This window comes from Cynocephalus volans, chromosome 13 (assembly GCF_027409185.1).
Source record: "Cynocephalus volans isolate mCynVol1 chromosome 13, mCynVol1.pri, whole genome shotgun sequence".
In the NCBI taxonomy this organism is placed as follows: Eukaryota; Metazoa; Chordata; class Mammalia; order Dermoptera; family Cynocephalidae; genus Cynocephalus; species Cynocephalus volans.
This window is the reverse complement of record NC_084472.1, coordinates 2,176,756-2,186,909: the sequence shown is the minus strand read 5'-3', so window position 1 is coordinate 2,186,909 and position 10,154 is coordinate 2,176,756. Positions and strand designations below refer to the sequence as shown.

The following is a 10,154-nucleotide window of genomic DNA, read 5'->3' as shown; positions in this document are numbered from 1 at the left end:
AAATTATGATTGATAGTGTGTAATCCTCTTGCACAAGTTCCCCTCAGACACTAAGAAATCCATCAGCACTGAAAATGGAAAACCAGAACTTTTCTAACACAGTAAAATAAATTCAGAGATGTCACAAAAATAAATGCTCATCTCTGCACCAGCTACAATCATCTGGCGAACCACACTTTGGGAAACACCCGCTACGCAGAAAGTTCCAGAACCTAAAACCGAATTAGGAGCTTTGACCTACGTCTTTAAATTTCTAGGCTGGAAGCGCCTCTTTCTGGAAGCTCCTAATGGATCCCTGAATTGGAGCCTAGGTCAGAGGTACAGAGTTATCCCCCAAACTCAGAAGCTTAAACGTTTAGCTCACAGTTTCTGAGGGAGGCAGTCTGGAGTGGCGCAGGTGTCTGGTTCTGGGTCGGCGAGTCTCACGAGGTGGCGGTCCAGTGCAGGCTGGGGCCGGGGTCACTCGGAGCTCAGCCTGGTGGCCGTGCTTCCTCACTGGCGGCTGTGGGGAGGCCTCAGAGCTTCATCGGCTGGGCCTCGCGCAGGGGCGTCCATCATGGCGGCCTCCCTCCGCCAAAGCGAGTGCGAAACGAGACCCGGCAGGCGGCGCCGCAGTGCCTCTCCACGGCCTCGTCTCGGAATCCTCCGCCTCTTCCCCACGGGGCGTTTGTGGTAGGGAGTGAGTCTCTCAGTCCGGCCGCACTCAAGGAGAGGGGACTGCGACTCCCCGTCTGGCAGGGAGGGGTACCAGGGAATTCCTGTACCTCTTTCTTTTGACAGTCCCGCAGCTCTCCCCGAGCAGGGGCTGGGGCGGAAGCCGGGGCTGTCCCCCTGCGCGTGGGACACAGGCGACTGCAGCCCGCTCCCGCGCTCAGACTTCCGTCAGAGAGCGCGTGCCGTCCGGGGCCGGGACGCTGTGTCCCGGCAGCCCTTATACGCCATCAGCTGGAGTGAAGACAGCGAAAGCGCCAGGCTGCCTGCCAGTGGCCTGCATTGTCACTTCTGCTCCTTTAGAACAGGTCCAGACCTCTCGCGTTTTATTCTTTCTCTCTCTGTCAGGACCGAGACCAGTGTGGAGGGGCCGCATCTGAGGACAGCACCCGCTCGTGCGCAGGCCGGGGGAGGCTTTCTGGAACGAGGCGGGAGGCCTTTCTGAGTTGGGGTCTCTTCTGCTGCCACCTGCCTTCCCACGAAAGCGGGATGGAGGCTGTGTCCCGGCCTCCGGGACCTCACTGCGTGGGAAGAAAGGCCAAGTTGCCGGGGACCCTCCCGCTGCCAGGTACGGGTGTCCTCGAGGAAGGGGGCGGGAGACTGGAGCACGAGAGAGCGACGGCGTCCCCGGCCGGGCTGCCACCCCGGTGTCCGGTGGGCCAGGCGGCGGGAGCCCGCGGCCCTGGTGAGCACGGGGACCGGCAGGGGTGTCCTGGCTGCCGCAGACGGAGGCCGGCTGGTGAACGCTGGCTGACTGCCCAGCACCCGGGCTTCTGGCCACTCGGGGCTGGGGGAGGCAGAGGCCGCAGGGAGGACGGCCACCTCACTTCTCTCCAGCCGGGCACGGTGGGGGCTGGGTCCGCTTAAGTTGGCCGGAGGGAAATGAAATGCAGCTTCCTGCACCCCGGAGTTTGTAGCTGGTCGCCCGGCTGGGCGGAGGGAGGGACGCCTGCAGCGGGAGCCGGAGGGCGGCACGGGGGCAGGGGTGGAGTGGCTTCCACGGGGGATCGCGGGGGGCGACGCCGTGAAGGGGGACTGTGCAGGGCGGTGAGGTGACAGGTCACACGAGGGAGGCCGACAGAAGGGCCGGCTTTGTCTCAAGGCGATGGGAAGCTGGGGTAGGGGTGACAGGGTCACGTGGGTTTCTATAGATCACTCCGGGGAGGACGAGCGGGGTGGGGGCGGGCTGGCTCAGACACTAGGGAGAGCAGTCTGCCCGCCACGCAGACAGAGAAGTGGGCTGCAAGTGTTGCCTCGGGGGCATGGAGGGCCGGGGTGGCTCTGAGAGGTGTTGAGGTCTCCTGCCCAACTGTGGGAGAACGGGGTGTCTCATACGGAGCAGGGGGAAGGGCCCCCAGGGGACAGAGAAAGCAAACCCAGCAGCAGCCCTGATGGGGCCTGAGCCCTGCGCCTTCCAGATGGCTCCTGCCCTTTTTAAAGGAGGGAAGCCATGACCGTTTCTCTGCATTTGATGAAAAGGAGAGGGAGGGTGTGGAGACCGACACATCTGCAGGTACAGTTTATCATGCCTGTGAAGTAGGAAATAAAGCCACTGTTGCAGCATAGGTAGCTAGAGCGTGGAGAAAAGTCTTGGAGTATTTGCCACGGGGACTAGAAAAGGAGAGACGGATACCATGAGTTTATAGCAGCAAGAATGTGCCCATTTGTGTATTTTTTTTTCCTAGCGGCTTTCAGCAGTTTGGGTGTATCAAAGAAAGCAGATGGATGGGTTTCTTCATCTGTTTCTTTATGTTTAACGGGGGGTTCTGGTAGGCAGAATACAGTTGGCTCCTGCTTTTTTATCCAATCTGACAGTCGCTGACTTTTAATTGGTGTGTTTAGCCCATTTACATTTTAATGTGATTATTGATGTGGTTGATTTAAATCTATCATCTTGCTCTTTGTTTTCTATTTGTCCCATCTGCTCTTTGTTACACTTTTTTTCTTTTCTGCCTTCTTTTGGACTAATTGAGTCTCTTTCATGATTCCATTCCATCTCCTTTGATGGCTTAGTAACCATAACTTGTGTTATTTCAGCTGTTGCTGTAGAGTTTACATGCACATCTTTAACTTCTCACTGTCTACCTTGAAGGGCTTTTTGTGCCACTTCAGCTGTGGTAGAGGACTTTTGTAGCACACTTCCGTTTCCCCCTCCCTGTATTGTCATCATACTTTTACTTCTGCATGTGTTATAAACCACATGCCACACTGTTTTTTAAGTTTAAACAGTCAATTATCTTTTAAGGACATTTACATAAGAAAACATGTCTTTTATCTTTATCCATGTAATTTGTCTTTCCAGTACATATATGTGGATTTCCATTTGAGATCATTTTTCATTTCTTGTATCATGGGCCTTCTGGTGATGAATTCTTTCAACTTTTGTATGTTGGAAAGTTTCTTTATTTTACCTTTACTTTGGAAAGTATTTTTGCTGGGTATAGAATTCTAGGTTGATAGTTTTTATTTCATTTAGTACTTTAAATTATTATTACTAGTTGCTGGTTTACTATGTGTCAAAGAGAAGTCTGATGTAATTCTTGTCTTTCTCTGCACACAATGTGTCTTTTCTCTGTCGACTTGTAAGGTTTTCTCTTTGTTATTGGTTTTAAGCTATTTGATTATGATGTACCTTGAAGTTCTTCATGTTTCTTGTGCTTAAAGTTTATGGAGCTACCTGGATCTGTAGGTTTTTAATTTCTGGAAGAAAGTGAGCCAAGATGCCGGGTACGATTCAGGCTTTATTAAAGAAAGAAATCTGCTGAGCTGTGCTCAGAATGGCAGGCAGCCCAGAACTGCCCTGAAAATGGGGGACAGCCCCAACTATGGGTTTGCGAGAGTTTATATTAGGTTTTGGGAGTGAAATGTCCAGTGGGGAGGGACCATTAGGTTGATGTAACTGGGTGGAGAACAGCGCTGATGCAGAAGCCAGAAAGTTGTTTTGAAGTCAGGAAGCTTCTCAAAGGGAAGTGGGGAGGGGCTTGGTGCTGGAGTGGAAGACGAGGCTGGCGGCTATTTTGTGCTGTGCTTATTGTGTGCACAATGGGGCCAGCCACCTCCAAAATCCAATTTCCATCCAGTTTGGAAAATTTTGGCCATTTTTATTTCTCAAATATTTTTTTCTGTTCCTTTTCTTCCCCATTTTATGGAGGCTACAACCATTCACTCATATTATGTTTATTTTTTTCAATCTTTTTTGCTTTTTTATTTTGGATAGTTTCTCTGGATGTCTTCAAGTTCACTACTTTTTCTTCTGAAAAATCTAACCTGCTGTTAGTATCATCTAGTATGTGAGGGATCTTCAAAAAGTTCATGGAAAGATTCATGTTATCTTTTAATTCTATTTTTCCATGAACTTTTTGAAGTACCCCTGTATTTTTTCTCTCAGGCTTTGCAGTTTTCATCTCTTGAAATTCTATTTGGGTCCTTTTTCATATCTTCCATGTCTTTGCTAAATATGCTAAGTCTTTCTTCTAAGTTCTACTACTACTTCCTCTTTTCCCTTTTTTTTTTTTTTGCATTGTTTCATTTTATTCCTCTGACTTCTTGATTATCTGGAATACAGTTATAAAATAACTGACAATGTGCTCATTTACTAATTCTATCACCTGTTATTTCTGGGTCAGTTTCAATTGATTTTTCTACTTATTATGTGTCATATTTTCCTGCTTCTTCATGTGCCTGGTAATTTTGGATTGGATGCCAAACAGTGTGAATTTTACTTTCTCAGGTGCAGGATATTTTTGTATTCATATAAATATCTTGAATTTTGTTCTGTGGTACAGTTAAGTTTTTTGGAACAGTTTGATCCCTCATATATTTCTTTGTTAAGCAGCACCACATCTGTCTTTAGCCTAGAGATAATTTTTCCCCAGTTACTGAGTCAAAACCCTCCTGGGTTCTCTATTCAAGGGTAACAGGAACTAATGTAGCTTGTGTGAACTTTGATTATTGTTTAATCTTTTTGGGTGGTTCTCTCTTGGCCTCAGGTAATTTCCTTACATGCTTATCTGATCAGCACTTAGCTGAAGATTTTAGGAGGACACTCTGAAGATCTTAGCACTCTTTCTCTATGCAGCTCTCTCATCTCTGATATGTGCTCTGCAAACCTTAGCCATCTTGGCCTTTTTGAATTCTCAACTCCATCTCCTCAAATAACGGAGACCACTGGGCTCCACCTGGATTCCTTCTCCCTATACCCATGGTCTGGAAATTCTCTCCAGGTTGTAAGCTAGGGGCCATCCTAGGAGTCACCTAATTTCTTTTCTGTTTCTTGGTGATCAGTACCCTCTGTTGCCTCCATGTCCGGTATCTTGAACACCATTTTAAAAAATATATTTTCCCAACTTTTCAGTTGTTTCAGTTAGGAAGGTAAATCTGGTCTTTGTTACCCTAGCTTGTCTGGGATTGGAAGTCCTGGGTGGATATCTCTAAGCTGACTATTCATAGGGTGGATATGATGGAACTGTAAGGTGTCAAGGGCATTGAGGGTTTTGGGAAAACTGTGGTTGAAGTGACACATTGTGGGGCTTTTGCTGTACTTTGAAAAAGGTAAGAAGGGGGCAGCACTCAGAGAATGGACTGGAGACTTTCAACATTCAAAGAACAAGGATGGCAGGAATAAGGCTAAGAAAAAGATAGCAGTTGAAGAGGTTGGGGTCAGATTTTGGCATGTTTATTTAAGATTCAGAGGTGAGGCATTTCAAGGTGACAAGTTGCAGGGTACGGCCATCAGCTCAAGTGGAGTATAAAGGATGGTTGTTGAAATTGAGTAAGAATTTGGAATGTGGAAGAATGAGTTATCTCTGCTTAGAGTTTCAGAAGGAGCTGTTTTCCTCTGGGGTTTGGGGAAAGAGAATCTCCTGTTAATCAAGACTGTGTTTTGTTTTTTTTTTTAAAAGATGACCGGTAAGGAGATCTTAACCCTTGACTTGTCAGCACCACACTCTCCAAAGTGAGCTAAATGGCCATCATTATATAGGGATCCAAACGTGTGGCCATGGTGTTATCAGCACCACACTCTCCCAAGTGAGCCACTGGCCAGCTGGCCCTAGACTGTGTTAATCAAGTTTATTTACAACTGAATAAAGTTTCCTGAGGGCATACTACAAATCACTGGGAGTACTGTCAGCAGCAGAAGCTGGTAGGATAAAAATGCATGGTAGTATAGAGAGGACAGCATATGAGAGGAGCCTTGATTGACAGGCCAAGCACCCCAGGGATAAGATTTGCTATGCTCCAGCTAACCAGCCTGCATGAGATGAGGTGCCAGCTGATGTGGGGGGTCTGAGGTTGGCAGGCAGGAGGTAGCCCACCTCCTAGAGGGCTCCGATGATTCTCACATGCTGGTATTTCTGCCCTTTTGCAGTCTCCTTCCACAACGAATGGGGCTGTGACAATGACAGAGTATGACTTCCAAGGCTAGGTTATGAAAGAAATTGTGACCTCGGCCTTGCTCCTTTTCAGATCACTGGGAGAAGCCAGCATCATGCTGTGAGGAAACTTAAGCAACTTGTGGACAGGCCACATGGGGAGGGACTGAGGCCCCCTGCCAGCCAGCACCACTCTGCCAGGCACATGAGTGAGCCACCTCTCTAGCCCCAGTCCAGCCCTGACTCAGCATTTTGATGGCCACCTCATGAGTAATCTTCCAGCTAGAATCATCCAGCTAAACCACTCCTGAATTTCTGGCCCATAGAAACTGAATGATATAATAAAGGTTTATTGTTGTTTTAAGCATCTAAATTTTGGGGCAATTCGTTATTCAGCAGTAGTGCAAAAAATTGCATATTTTGCAATTAGATGCCTTAATAACACCTAAAACCAGGCATGCATTTGTATCCAGTGAGCAGAGGCTGGAAGGACTCCAAGGAGAGTGCTGGTGGGAAGGCACGCTTGTTATCCTGAACTGCTGGTCACGTTGTGGGCCTGGGTCAGCAGCTTCTGAGTGCAGAAACTGTGCAGCTGCTGCTTCATCTGTGCCCTCCACATCTTGCACCGAGTGACTCCTGAAGCTCCCCTAACTGAAAATATAGAGAGTGTTACAAAGCCCCCATAGTACCTAAATGAGATGCCGTTACAAAGCTGTCCTTGAGGAGGACCATGTCAGGGAGCTAGGGGCAGAAGTATCTGGCATTTATAGCACTTACAGGCATTGAAGTGTCTGGGAGGTCCAGGATGCCTCTACACAGGGGAACCCAGAGTACTGAAAGAAGGTGGAGAAGGTCTCTTCACCAAGAGGTGGGCTTCTATTGTTTGCCTGGGACAGAGACTTTCTATGTGTGCTAGAAGTAACACATCTCAACCATGCACCAAGGCTCATGGGAAATCAGAAAAAGCCTCTAAATGTCCCTTCTCTTCTAGCACTATTTCTGCTAACAGGTGAAACCAAGGGAAAGAAAGAAAAAAATCCAAGAGATTCAAAAGTCTAGAGGAAACCATTGGGTTCAATGAGAGATGAGAGAAAATATTCTCTTTTTGACTTCAGATCAAGATGGTGGAATAGACAGTCCCTGGCATCTCCCTCTCCCCAAATCAACCAATTTATAACTGTTAAAAAGCAATGATTTCCAAGATCGTGCATCTAGAGCTCAGGGGAAGAGGAGGAGAGACCTATGGAGTTCATGAAGGCAGGAGAAGCCACAGAGAGAAAGAAAGGACCACTCTGACAATTTTGAGCCCCAGCCATTTCAAGCCTGGCCCTGGTGAGCACACGGAGCAGGAGCTGGCAAAAGCCACAGCTGTGCCCATATATGAAGTTACTTGGAGTGGCAGGGGAGAAGAGGGCCTTGGTGACCCCCAGGGCAGCAAGACCATGGACAGGGTTTCTGTGGACCCACATAGGAGCAAGAGGCCACAGACAACTGAAAAAAGCAGCCACTCACAGGCCTGTGAATCATCCCAAGGAACCAGTGCATGTCCTAACCCATGGGAAGGGTTTTGGAGTGTGGGTGCGGGGGAGACAGGCCCAACAGGGGAACATTGGGGCACATCCTGGACAGCTGATCTGCCACACAATAAGTGCAGGCCCACTCAGTGGAGACTGGTCAGGAACATAGAACTGCAAGGTGTGCAGTTTGCTGAAAACACTCAAGCTCAAACCAGAGTTTCCACACAACCCAGGTGTACCAGACCTCACAAGACCTGTAAGTGCTTACAAGGTCAACAATTAAAACCTGAGCTGCACAAAAAGCTTTCCTCAGGGAATAAGCAGCAAAGCAGCAATTTAGCTCAATCACAGGGCTCAAGTGCTGGTTCCCACAGGAAGTTCCCCCATTTTAGAAGTAAGCAAAGGACAACAAATTAGTTCCAGTGCAGAGTTTAAGAGGTGGGAATAGCGAATAATCTAAGACATAACTGGAAGAAAGAACAAAGTACCCACGGATCATAGACAAAGTTGTGAAATTAACCAGTAAAGGTCTAACACCCATAAGACCTACAAGGACTGGAAGCCCCCCCAGCTCCCAAGCCAGGGTGGAGGGAGGGCAAGGGCCTTAGCAATGCTCCCCTGATGTTTGCATCCAGCCTAGCAATGGCTACCAGGCCACTGCTGGAAGTAGCCCAGTGTCTCAAGCTGGGGTGGTGGGTTGCTGAGGGCCTCAGCCACGCAACCCCGACATTTGCATCTAGCCCAGCGATGGCCACCAGGATGCTGCTGGAAGCACCCTGAGCTCCTGAGCTGGGGTGGTGGGGGGCCGAGGACCTCAGCCACAGCCATCTGATGTCTGCATCCAGCCTAGCGATGACCACTGAGCCACTGCCAGAAGCCCCCAGGGCTCCCCTGCTGGCATGGGGGGGTGCCAAGGCCCTTGGCCACACCCCCTTTCCTCTTTCTCTCACCCTATCTCCCTCCCCTTTCCCCTTCCTCCCCCCTAACTGCTCTGCAATGTCTTCGAATGTAAAAAAAAAAATAAAAACAAACAAAACAATGTGAGATGGTGGTTTGAAGATGCAGGATTGACTGCATTATGGGTCGTGTCATTAAACTCACAAATATCATGACACTTCAACACCATGCTAAGATGACTTCTCTTTTCACCAGGTTGAGGGAATGGCACCCAGAGCCGTGGTATCATGGAGGGGAGCCTGGGCTCCACCACATGGCCCTTGTCAAGGCCTAGCTCGCCCACAGTGGGTGTAGCTGGCCGTGTGTACTTCCCCCTACTCTTCCATCCTGGAGAAATCATTTTGAAAAAGCACAGACAAAAATAATAGCCTTTTAATCTTTCAGGAGCTCATCAAAGAGAGTTAGGTGGGGATGGTGAAAGGGCGTTCCCCAGAGGAGCCTAAGTGTGAGGCACTGATTGTAGATCCGAGGCTCAGCCCCAGCCAGCTCTTCCCGAGGGTGGGGAGAGCCCCATGCACTTTCAGGAGGGGACTGGGGAAGTACATGACAATCAGGGTGTATGGATGCTCAGAGTACATACAGCATGGTAGCGGAGGTCTAAGATGCAGATATTAACTTCAGTCTTCTTGGTGGACAACCTCTGTTCTTGTCCTTGGTCACCAAGATCCCCAGATCAGGCAGGAATGACACCCTCAAGCCTCCTCACTTTCCAGTGGGTGATGGGTGCAGCCTCCCTGTCTCAGCACGAGAGGACTTTTCTACACCTGTCTGTCGTAATATGGGCCAGGGATACGCTGTTGCTGTCTCTCCACCTCCTGTAGGCTCTGATGGCATCTGGTAGCTGCTTGCTGGTATGACTTCAGAGAAGTCATTTATTTTCTCTAACCTGAGTGTCATCTTCAGTGGGATTCATAATTATAGCAAGATCACATTGAGGGGAGGACCTGCACCACATGGGAAAGTGCCTTTTCCAGCATCTGGCACAGAACTGCTGTTCAACAGAGGTTTGTCTCCATCAGCTATTGGTAATCACTGAACAGAGCCTGAAACTCAGTTTAAGTCTAAGTAAGTCCACAGCACACCTGCCTCTTGTTCAGAAGTCAATGCCCTCAGGCAGCACAAAGCAGGCCACCTGGCCCGTGACCTTCCTCTGCCCGGTGATCTTCCCTCTGGAAGGCGCAGTCTTGCTCAGCTCTGTGTCCTGCTGAAATGCACTCCTCTGATTCTATAGCCCTTAAAAAAAGTGTTCTCAGCAAATTTGAAGTTTGAATGATGCATGGAGAGGACATACTACCCCCAATGTCTGAAGTGGAACAGCGAAAGGAAGAGGTTGTTCCTAGACCGAAAGTCCCTGCCCTGGTGCCTCGCCCAGCCTGCCCTGCAAGGTCACACAATTCACGTGCATGGAGGCCCCCATGGCATGTCCTCAGCACTGGGGGCAGGTGACCATGACGGGCTTGGAGCTCTCACCAAATAAATTCTCTCTCAGAAATCCAACTCCACTGCTCCAGACAAACAGGCCCAGGTGCACTCTCTGCCCCAGTGGTCTGGTGTGACAGGTGCCGGCTGTGCCACCCACGTGCTGGGACACCAGGAA

The 10,154-nt window shown here is 49.1% G+C and overlaps 1 long non-coding RNA gene across 2 annotated transcripts in view; it reads left to right on the top strand.

The window, feature by feature from the left end:
* Nucleotides 1-702: 702 nt before the first annotated feature.
* The window catches only part of LOC134361992 (uncharacterized), a 28,178-nt gene continuing 18,726 nt past the window's right edge, over nucleotides 703-10,154 (top strand). Inside the window, exons 1-2 of one of the 2 annotated variants that reach the window (XR_010021512.1) lie at nucleotides 703-1,279; nucleotides 6,178-6,456. This is a non-coding gene — a long non-coding RNA (uncharacterized LOC134361992). Of the gene's footprint in view, nucleotides 1,280-6,177; nucleotides 6,457-10,154 lie in introns of those variants that run through there. The other variant, XR_010021513.1, reaches the window with a different exon arrangement.